We start from the raw sequence: 11374 nt of genomic DNA on the forward strand, positions 1-11374 counted from the left end.
TTCATTCCACTTAATATACCTCCATGACATTTGGAAGCCAGGGCAATTTCCCTGAGGGTGTCGCGAGCGCTGCAAGAAAGCATGGTGTGGACACCTGGGGTTTCTGCAGGAGCCTTTTGGGTATGAGCACTAGCTCTGCGGGTGTTGACAGACAGCTGTGGTGTGAGAGCAGCCATGGCCTCGTCACCCCTGGATCGCACTAAGGACGCTGCGCTCTCAAATTCAATAGATCCACCGTGGGCTCCCAATTCCCACCTTCCACGGGCTGGTCAGTTTGGCATTGATTGCGCATGCCCAGGGCGTTAATTCTGGAGAGCCAGGCTCTAGCTGCTTCTTTCAGCTCTTCCGCTAATTTTGCGAACAGCGATTTCTCAGGGTAAATCATTTTCGGCTTAATATAAGCGGAATGACTTCCTTTCCTGCGTGAACTCTGGCTGATCCTTTGGCTGACTTGGCTAAAGCCTGCTTTCTGGCGTCAGGCCACCGTCTCCCAAATGTTTGTCATTTTCAGAGGACTGCTTCCCCCCACTGTAGGGTGTTTACTCTTCAATCTTAACAGCTTGCACATGTCAGGACCCACACATTTGACCCAACATAACAGCAGGAGATGGCACTGGGTGGGGGTGGGATCTGCATTACAATTGCTCCTTTCGTATGTGGTTTCTGTCCCTTGTTGCCCCAATCAATTAGAATTGCTCAGAGATGTACGCACAAAGTTGAAGTCCCAGCGGGCACCATATGCCAGGACATGAAAGATCCTCTAGAACCCAGGGGCTTCTCTGTCCAGAGAACTAATGTCCTAAAGCACCAAGCCCCAAGCTACTAAATGGGTGGTGCTCCTATGAGCCTTAATGGATTGGTTCCCATAAATGGAGCCATTGAAGAGTAAAGACACCAGCTTTGACAAGCTCCCTGGAAAGCCCATGTCCTGGGCAGAGTTTCCAGATGGAGGAGGGCAGTTGAGGTCTGAGGGCATTATCACCCGGGGAAATGACAGGGCAGAAAAGACCCACAGTGACCATCCAATTATGCCTAATCACATATCCATATATTGGGATTCTGATTCAGACTTTGATATATTTTCATACTGAATTACTTACACATTGCTGCGGAAGACCATAGCCCCCCAAAACTTGAGTGGCTTAACATAACAAGCATTTATTACAGCACACAGCTTCTGAGGGTCAGGAATCTAAAAGCAATTTAGCTGGATGGTTGTAGCTCAGGGTCTCTCATAAGGTTGCTGTCAGGATGTCTGACCTCCTGGTCCATTGGAGAGCATCTTGGAGATGGGCCACCACACGTACTTTATTATTATTATTATTATTTTGCCAAGGTGATGTTGTCATGCATGCTTTATTCAAAGCAAATTTTAGCGGGCAACACTCTTTACCCAGAATTCAAGTTTTCTGACCCTTAATCTAACAGTGTGGGCTGACTAACAGATCCAAATGTAGAATTTGGACTTTGATGTCTAAAAAAATTAAAAGTATTTCCATGTCTTAAGTATTGCAATATGGATATTTTAATTGCTTTGGTGTTAGGAGGAAGAATTTTTTTCCTAAATCTGAAATAATATTTTAAGTACATTCTTGAGCCTAGGGAGTGAACTGCTTACTTCTTGCTTGATCATGGTGGATGTTGACTGGGACCCTCTCTTGCCTTGTGCACTTGGGTGCACCTGCTCCTCAGATCAGCTCTGTCCTCTCATTTAGTTTTTCCAGGAGACAAAGCACAAGCCACCAGCCCATTAAGATAACTTTGGAACCACTTAAGATGGGCTATTTCAAAAGGTACCAAATTCCCTGATCTTATAACTGAACCATTTAACTAGATCATCCTGTAAAGAGAAAGTGCGTTAAAAATACCAGTTAATTACTTTTTTTTAATTCCCAAGGCACAAATAAGTCCTAGTTAACTGTCTTTGCACATTTATATATTTAGACATCAGGATATGACTATATAGCAGTCAAAGAGCCAGCAGGCGCTTAGGTAGAGGACAACCGATTCTAAGTAATGGCCTGGCTGCCACTTGCTGTTGGTAGGTTATATTGAAAGACCCTGGGAAGAAAACCCTAGAAACCAAGGCCTTGTTAGCAATTCTTTTCTGGAGAACACACATGCACCTTCATTAGAAGTGTCAACATTAAGAACTATTAACACCTTGATGTGCCGGGTGAATAGAATCCAAAGGCAGGTTCAATGGACTTGTCAGAAGCAATTAGCATTAAAGAAATCCCAAGGATTAAAAATTTAATAAAATACAATTTGAGGGTGACAAAATGATCATCTTTTTCTCCCTCTCTGCATTTGGACTTTAGAGCTGTCCATATGACAAAGGCCTTGTATGGGGAGGGCCTCTTAAAATCCATTCATATCACATCAGATACATCACATAGAAATGGTTCTTATGGACTAGTCCATAACCTATTTTATTTCTGGAGGGACATTTCATGTGTCTGGAAATCCAACTACCAAGTGGTCCTAAATGTCTGGAACCAAATATATAGTGGATTAATGAAGGAATAAATGGTAAGCCCCAGCCAAAGTAAATTTCACCTACTGATGCATAGAAATTCAAGCCCTTTATCAATAGGAGAGGCTGTTAAGCTCTATCTCAGAGCCCTGGTACCCTTAATTTTTGCATCGGTGAACGAAGATCAGTTATCTGGCTCCTGGATAATCAATATATCAGGATCGGTGAACTAAGAAGAGAAGTTGCTCCCAGAGGTAGGCAGTGACCCTGGTAAAATATGACAGGTGAAGCCCCCCAAAGAGGGAAAAGACAGGACACTGACAGAAAGCAGCCAAAAACTCAAAGATATACTCAGGGTTATAAAGGCAGGAGACAAACCCTAAGTACCCTCTTAGCTTTGGGGGGAATTCGTGCGTTATGGCTCAGTCCAAATTCATTTATTTATTCCTACACTTACAGAACATTTACGTTTCAAACAGCTGCCCAAAGTGAAGAGACTGGTCACTATATTGGGTAAAATCGAAAGTCTTCTAGCCCTACTATTCTGTAATTATTTATTGGGCATTCCGTGAAAAGCCCATACTGGCCATTCTACGTTCTCTGAATCTATTCCCAGGTGCCACTAAATAAAAACCCTTACTTGCATTCGGCTCATTCAGTAAAGAAGGCAGGAGAGCCTAAACTGCTTTAGAAAGATTTTCATCTTGCTGGGTATAATTTGTAAGTGTTGGTTCTTGTCTGGGAGCACAACCCAGTAGAGTGGCACCTTTCCAGGGAGGCAAGAAACAAGACATTAACATATACGTCTGTGAAGGATGTGAAGGAATAAAGGCTGGGTAATATAGCTTCTATCTTGGGATTAGAGGACAGGTACATGTTGGGAGCGTCAGAGCCTCCTGAGAAGCCAGGTGAGAACATCCCAGAACTGCAATCCTCCCAAAGTCGAGGCCTTAGCCATAGTGTTGGTGGAATCAAGAAAGTGGCAGCCTGTGAGTATGGAACCACCAATAGGGGAACCCTCCTTCAATGTCAGGGTGACTCAGGACCACTGCTACACCAGGCAACATAATTTGACCTGCAGAGCTTTGAATCAGTATAAACCAGGGGGTGATGGTATTCTCTTGAAGTGTCGAGATTATTGAATGCACTTTGGGTTTATGAAAGATTTGTTTATGCCTTCCTGGGTCCTCAACAAACGCCAGCCTTCTCCCAGAGTTATAAGTTTTCTAAATTGGAAGAGACTTCAGTGAACTTACTTGTTCAAAAATGATCTGGGCCCCCTAGGTGTGCTCCTTGTTCAGAGTACCTCCATGGGCACACGTGGGTACAGCTTCATTGCCCTCTGCCCGTTAGAGGAGACTACAAGCTGCACGAAGTGATGAGACCAGGGTGGAGACAGTCTGGGACGCCATGGCCGATGGCAGCCATAACACACAACGTAAGGGGAAGCATCCCAACCAACTGAACCAGCCTTTGTTTTCTTCATTTCACAGAAAATGGAGAGTGCCAGTATGGGAGAACTAGGAAATTATTAGAGGACTATGTAGCCCACGTGGAGTATAGAAAACGATCTCCTTTTTTTTTTTTTTTTTTTTTTTTGCAGCTAAGGGCTGGAGGGTTGATGAGGTTTGGGAATGTTTCCTAGTCATCTGTGAAGTTAGAGGCAGAGCCAGACTTGAGCCTTCCTCCCCTGCCCTGGGTCGTGCTGTTTCCTGCTGCCCCACAGTCTGAAACTGTCCATGGTTATTCTCTACACGGGGCAGGAAAGGGGGGCTTCATTTCCTGAGTGAGGGACCTATGACTTAGGCATTAATGACTTGTCTAGGGACACCCATGTGATGGTTATCTAATCTTTTAAAGAATCGTGTTCTAGTTTCAAAGGTGAAGTCAAGAGCTGGTTCTTTCCTTCCAGCTAAGTGAGACCTTACACAGAGAGCGTTGGCACCCTAGATGGGAATAAAAGCAAGTTTTGGTGCTTTTCCCTAAAACCCTAATGCTCTTGCAGAGGAGAGCGAGAGAATGTCAGGATGGGGTTCAGATCTGGCTGGAGCCAGATGGACCCTCATAATCTACATATCCTTACAAATTAATTAAGTGGTAATCTAATGTATGTATGCTTGAATTTTCTCATCTGGAAAACAGGGTCAGTAACAGAACTCATTCCATAAAGGTGTCGAGAGGGTGAAATAAGTTAATACATACAAACGGCTTTAATACAGCGCTTGGCACAGAGTTAAGTGTTAGGTTGTCCAACTTGATATATTTACGTGACATTTGGAGGCCAGGGCAAGGCGTCACTTGGCCAAGAGGAGAGTTAAGAATTATAGCTTTTAGTTTTCTATGCAGGATACGGTCAGCTTTTCCCTTTTCACTATCAGGCAGAAAAGGAGGTGCGGATTAATTGTGAGCCAAGTGCCCAGGGTTTAAACATCTCAGTACAAGGGCCAGAAAGTGAAGAAAGAAGCAGAATCAGCAGCCCTCTATTTGCCACTTGAATTCAAATTCAATTCAAGACAATTGGCTTGAATTTGGCCAATGAATTGAGCCTTTGATGACATTGGACTTTGGTCCAGACCTGATTTGTTCATTTTAGCCACTCTGACTGGCGTGAGGTGGTATCTCAGTGTGGTTTTGATTTGTGTTTCCCTGACTGTTTCTATTTCTCCACCAATTTTCACTTCTCTGTACATCAACGTGACTATCTGTCAAATCTATACTTAGTTCAGTTTAGCAAACATTTGCTGCGAGATGTTGTGTGTTTGGACACATTGCCGTAAGACTTGGTGACTCGGACGAAGGACAGGAGCTGGAAAGACAGCCTTCTTAGCCTCCTCCTCATCCGCTTCCCCTCCATCTATACTCCATCCTTTGTTCTTCTTTAGCAAAACTCTTCAGAAGTCTTCTCTTTACTTCTGCCTCCAATTTCTCCTTCCTTTCTCACTTGAACTTGCCCCATTTATTTTATTTATTTTTTTTGTTGACATTTATTTTTGGGGAGAGTGCAAGTGGGGGAGGGACAGAGAGAGGCGGACAGAGGATCTGAAGCAGGCTCTGAGCTGACAAGCTGACAAGAATGAGCCGGACGTGGGGCTCGAACTCACGAACCGCAAGATCATGAACTGAGTCCAAGTCAGATGCTCAGCCCTCTGAGCCACCCAGGTGTCCTGAACTTGCCCTATTTAAGCTTTCGCCTCCTCCTCTCCACTGAGATGGTTCTTGTCATCCTATTCCAGATCTAATAGCCCATACTCAGTCCCAGTTTATTTAAACGCTCGGCAGCACGGAACACAGTCGATCACTCTTTCTCCCAAAACACTTGGCTTCCAGAGCACCCTACACTCCTGTTTGTCCTCCTGCTGGACTGGCTGCCGCTTCTCAGCTTGGAATTGGATCCTTCAGGGCTCAGTTCCCAGAGCTCTCCTTCTCTGTCTCCTCCTACTCCTTCGGTGGTCCCCTCCAGTCTCAAGTGTATGCTGAAGAACGATTGTAACTCTAGTCGGAACTACCCCCAGTTCAAGATTCACATATTCAACGACCTGCCAGACACCTCCACTTGGATGTTTAATAAGCATTTCAAACATCCCATTGTCCCACTGATCTCCTAATCCCCAAGCCTGCCATTTTTGGTAACTGACACCTCCCTCCCAGTGGCTCGGGTCAAAAACCTTTCGATTTTTTTTCTTCATTCTTCTCTTTCTTTCGTACCCCACATTCATCAGTGATTATGCTTACCTTTGCCTGAAAATTACTTCGAGCACACGAGCTCTTCTTCCCACCTCCACTGCCACCCCCAAGCCATTGCCATCCCTTGCTTAGAATATTGCAGTCGCCTCCTTTTCATCGGTCTCTACTTCCGTCCTTGTGCCTCTTTCATTAGCCCTTGACGTACAAGCCTATTAAAGTCAGATCATGTCACTCCTCGACTCCACCCTCTCCCCCATTATGACTTCCATGCCAGAGTCCAAGCCCAGGTCCTTATGGTGGTCAGCTGAATAATACTCCATGGGATGAACACACCACAGTTTGTTCGTTCACTTGTCTATTGATGGGTGCTTGGATTGTTTCCACCTTTTGGAACGAATGATGCCGCCATAAACATCGGCATGCCCGTATCTGTTGAAGTCCCCGTTTCCAATCCGTGCGGGTATATACCTGGGCATGGAATTGTTGGCTCATACGGTAATTCCACGCTTGACTTTTTGAGGAACTCCCAAACTGTTTTCCACGGCAGCTGCACCCTTGTGCACTCCCACCAACGGTGCACAAGCTTCCCGATTTCTTCACGTCCTTGCCAACACGTGTTATCTTTTGCTTTTTGGAGAGTAACTGCCTCTTGTTTTTCCTTGAGGGAGTCAACCGTCCTCCGGTCTTGGTGCCTTGCTCTTCCTGTTCCTTTTCCTTGGAACATTCTCCCACCAATATGCGTGGCTTGCTCCCCCATCTCCTTCAAGTCTTTGCTCAAAGGCCTTCACTATTAAAATTTCGCCTCCGTTACCAGAGTGCCCTAGCCACTTTCCCCTGCTGTAATGTTTTTTTCCAGGCCCGGAAAGTTACAACTTTCTAACTTACAGGATAATTTACTATTCCTATACTACCTGCCCTCCCCCACGTTTGTCACTGCTCTACCCCAGTGCCGAGAACAGTGCCTGATTCTTAAAGGAACTACTGCAAGAAATAACCGTGAAATTAATGAGTGATGTTAGAGCTGCGTCACCGTAAAGGGCGAGCTGGACTAAGCTAGGCGGAGAGGGAGAGGGGAAGGGAGAGGTTTTCTGTGTTGAGGGAACACATGGGTTGCTATGGATCGGGCCTGCTTAATGTCACGGATGAGGGTCTTCTTGAGGCAGAGACCCCATAGCTGTGGAGCACATCACTGGATTTTCTCTGCTCACTGTCCGTTAACACCTGTTTCCCCTGCAAGCACCGCAATTTGCTTACAGGCTGACGAGCGACCACTAGAGTCTGCTGAGTTATGACGATGTGGATGTCAACAGCCCAGCATCCCCCAGCAGTCGCGTGAGAGGAGAAAGTCTGCCACCTGTGCCTGGATATAGGCGTATACGATTGTCATCTCGACCCTACTGTTGTTACAGTTATTTCAGTACTAAGTGCAGGAACTTCGAGCTCGAGGCTCTTACGTGGTGCTGCTGCCTCCTGCTGCTCCAGAGGGCTGGAAAGTCCCCTCCCCGTCTCGGTCAGCAATGGGATTTGTCCCGGACCACGGTGGTGCCTGCTCCGTGCCGTCCCCGTGCTCTCTCGGGGAACCTAGAGCATCAGAGGAGATGCATGAAATCATGACAATTTGCATCACGGTTGGAGTAAATCGAGGGGTGCTGGCGACGAGTGCTGGGAAGTAGTCCTCCTTTCTCTGACACCCTTCGCTTCCAGCTCCGCCAGGCAGCAGCTGGCTCGGGGACTCGGTCAGACTTCAAGGCAAGTAGAAAAAGAGGAAGAAAGGGAGGCGAGACAGATCTTTCTGGTCTGTTTTCTAAGTCCAAACCCTCCTGGAGGGGCTTTCTGGGCCCTAAAGGTGCTGTGTGGGCTTCTGTAGATGGAGAAGGAACGTTTCCTATGGTGTCCCAAAGGCAGCCCTCTTCTTGGCCCCCCAACTTGCCCCGGGCATCAGAGAACATGGATGGGAGCATAGAAGCAAATCTGAGTGAGTTATTTTGCAGCAACTCACAGCCACCCCTACTTCTGGCCTGACCCATTTTCTCCAACTACAATGTGGCTCTAACAATCCCTGCTCGGCTCTCCATCTTGCCTAGAGGCTACTAGAGTTCATTAGATTAAAAAAAAAAAAAATCTATAAACTACTTTGAGCACCTTGGAGGTAAGTGCTCTATAAGTACAATGTAATAATAATAATGCTACAATAATTACCTTGATTAATTTATGCATAAGACAAAAAAAGATTCTTAATTAAGAGACATTCCAACAGCGTGAACACAGGCCCCATATATTGGAAAGTAATACCACCAGCAGGGATTCTAACTCTGGGCCAGAATGACAAGGATAATGAGCCACTGACCCTCACTCTGAGCGTCCTCCGCATGTTTTGGGTTCTTGGTGACGACTATAGGCTCTGTGGCCAGCAGACTGGAAAGGCAGAAGATGAAAGAGGGGAGTTTGGGTGTTAAAATTACGTAAGACACAAGCTAACTTAACCTCATCGCACTGCAAGTAATTAAAAACCAAAGGTAAGCTAGTCAGTGGCATCAGTAAAATTCATGTTTTTCTTTAGATGTAGTCAAGATTTATGGATCGCCTATTGACTGGCCCTCCCTTCCCTAGATGGCAGCTGACATCTGTCCTGTGACACTCTCTCCTCTTCTAGTGTAACTTTCTGCAGTCTTCAAGGCCCTGTTGGGTGACAGAAGAATTGATTCTAGCTAAAGTGTTAATGGCTAACAACAGCAGTGTTCCCCCTGGGTACTTACTCTGCGTTTGCACTGAAGTTTTCAATGTTTTTATTTGTAGAAACGACTAGACATTATGACCCTCGACTTAGGCTGCTGGGGATAAAAGCGTTAGAGCATGGAGTTCATGGCGTCCTTCGAATTATAGGGCCAAGCCATTTGGCACAGGAGGCCGTTCTACAGGTGGTGTTAGAGGCTGAGAGATAGAATGGGCCTACAGCTTTCTATCAGCAGACCACATTAGCCCGTGGCTCACGCTTGCCCCTCGTGTTTTCACAGCAAGTCTGTGAAATGGATCTTGATTTCAGAACCAGATCTTGATTTCAGAATCAAATCCCCCCCAATATCTGCTCCAGGTCCTGTCTTTGATCTACTGACATCGTTACCTTGTGCTCACTCTCAGCTGGGAACCGTACCACTGCATATGAATTATCCCGGCCAGCATGGAAGCTTATCATGAGACAAGCCCGCCCAGGTATGCCTGGTTTTCTGCAGTGCGGTGTCGTGGAAAGAGCCATCTACAAGTTGCATCTTTGTAACCTGAGTTTTATCTGCACGACTCAGAGAAGACAGCTAAAGGAACCCTTTGGTAATAACCCTCGTGTTCTCATGCCTGTCCAGTCTGGAATAGTTACAAAAAATATATTGTGCTTTAACCTATACCCGCAGTTTTAGGCACAGTCATTCACACGTGCTGTCGAAATTCTCAGGTATGCAGCGAGGATGGAAAAGCACATGAATTAACACGCGGGTGTGCAAGAGCCAGGCACAGAGTCTGCTGGTGTGGAACATACGCCTGGCGGAGAAAGCACCATGGCCTGGGAACCAAGTCACCTGGACTCGTGTCCCACCTCTGACACTGACTGAGCCCTCTCTGGGCCTCTGCCAAATAAAAGGGCAGCACGATCAATTTCTAGGTCTTAGTTCCCATTCTGACATTATAGGACTCTATGCATATCATGTACCCCAAATGGCCCTCACCCACACGAGATGTATGACCCTGCCTGAGGCAGTTTGCACGGAACAGAAATCAGAACCGTAAGCCACAGAGCGGAAGCTCCAATGGTAGGATTTCCAGCGTTATCATTACGGGAAGAATGGGGACAATGTTGAGGACTGAGGGCGAGGTCTGCCAGGTCACAGGTGGTGCTTGATCTACACAAGGTCAAGGTGTTCAGTCTGGGCCCATGGGTACCAGCAAGCCCCCGGCACCCGGCTTGGGCTCCAGGTATAAACTTAGGGGGTCTGTGGGCTCACTGTGGGCTGACTATTTAGTTTTAATGCCCAAAACCAATTTTAAATAAAATAAAGGAACCCCCTAAATATTCTAGATGGGGCTTTCTTTTTTTTAGAGGGACATTTCAAGACTAGTTTCACACAGGTTTAGCCGAAAGGGAAATTAAACTCTACATTTAAATGGGAGATTACGCACAAAGGAATCCATTACTTTCAATATTTCTCAGCAGGAGGGCTCAGAGTTATTTAAATAAGTTTAGATATTAAACCTAAAGTAGCCATTAAAGCAATGTGGATTTGTTTGTCTGTTTTTTTTTTTCCCCCAGAAATCTTTTTTTCCAGCTGACTGAAAAAATCCATTGCTTAACCAATGGAGGATATTTTAATGCATTAAAAAAAAATCCAGGGACTTTTTAATATAGCACTTCCTTCGAATTTTTAAGTAGCATCTTACGGTAAGTGTCATCCTTTGGACAGATTAACCAAAGCGCATTCCCTTCCCCGCCCCCACCCTGGGCAGAACAGCGCTAATATAAACACCGACATTAAACCATATTGGCTATGGAAGAGGCTTTGATTGTCATTGAGATTATTTTAAAAGTTATTTAGGCCCCCCTGTTCCATCTCTGCAAACCACTGAGAAAACGTTGCGCCGGGTTTCTCTTTGCGACATTTCTTTGGGGATTCATAAATATTGATTGTACCGTAAAAAAATTGATGGAATCTTGAAACAGACTGCAGTTGAGGCAGCTGGGGAATTTACTCAATTTTTCTCAATCGCTGCAGTCTATAAAAAGAGGAGATTTTGCAAATTGTTTCTCACCTTGTCTTTTTAGTATTTAATAGCTCTCAATTCTATAGCCTTCTGAACCATGCGCTGGGCATGTTTTCTATCAAAACAGAATCAGGCCTATTCAATGGGAATTAAAAGGTGGGAGCTGGTTATGAGTGGGTTAAACTCTGCCCTGTCCTCCACCTTCTCTCTTCCTCCCCTCCTGGCACCTTCTCTCAGTTTTCTGTGTCCTGCTGCTTTGGTCATAGCCCTGCACCTATCCCACAGATGCCCACATTGTGCCTTGGATTATCCCTTCTCCTCCTGTCCCAGGGCCATGATGGAAATGAAGTCAAAGAAGCGAATGTCAGAGGCTCGCTGTGGTCCTGCCTTTCACCACACTTGGTATCTATTAAACCACACTTCTAGCAAGATAACCCTGCTCTCTCTTTATACAGCAAAACTCTTCAC

The 11374-nt window shown here is 45.7% G+C and overlaps 1 long non-coding RNA gene across 1 annotated transcript; it reads left to right on the forward strand.

The window, feature by feature from the left end:
* Nucleotides 1-5902: 5902 nt before the first annotated feature.
* On the forward strand, nt 5903-10943 carry LOC121032961 (uncharacterized). The gene is made up of 2 exons (XR_005791623.1): nt 5903-9484; nt 9606-10943. It is a non-coding gene; the product is annotated as an uncharacterized LOC121032961 (long non-coding RNA).
* The last annotated feature ends 431 nt before the right edge of the window (nt 10944-11374 follow it).

This window comes from Herpailurus yagouaroundi, unplaced genomic scaffold (genome assembly GCF_014898765.1).
Source record: "Herpailurus yagouaroundi ecotype Mexico unplaced genomic scaffold, PumYag 142, whole genome shotgun sequence".
Taxonomy (NCBI): Eukaryota; Metazoa; Chordata; class Mammalia; order Carnivora; family Felidae; genus Herpailurus; species Herpailurus yagouaroundi.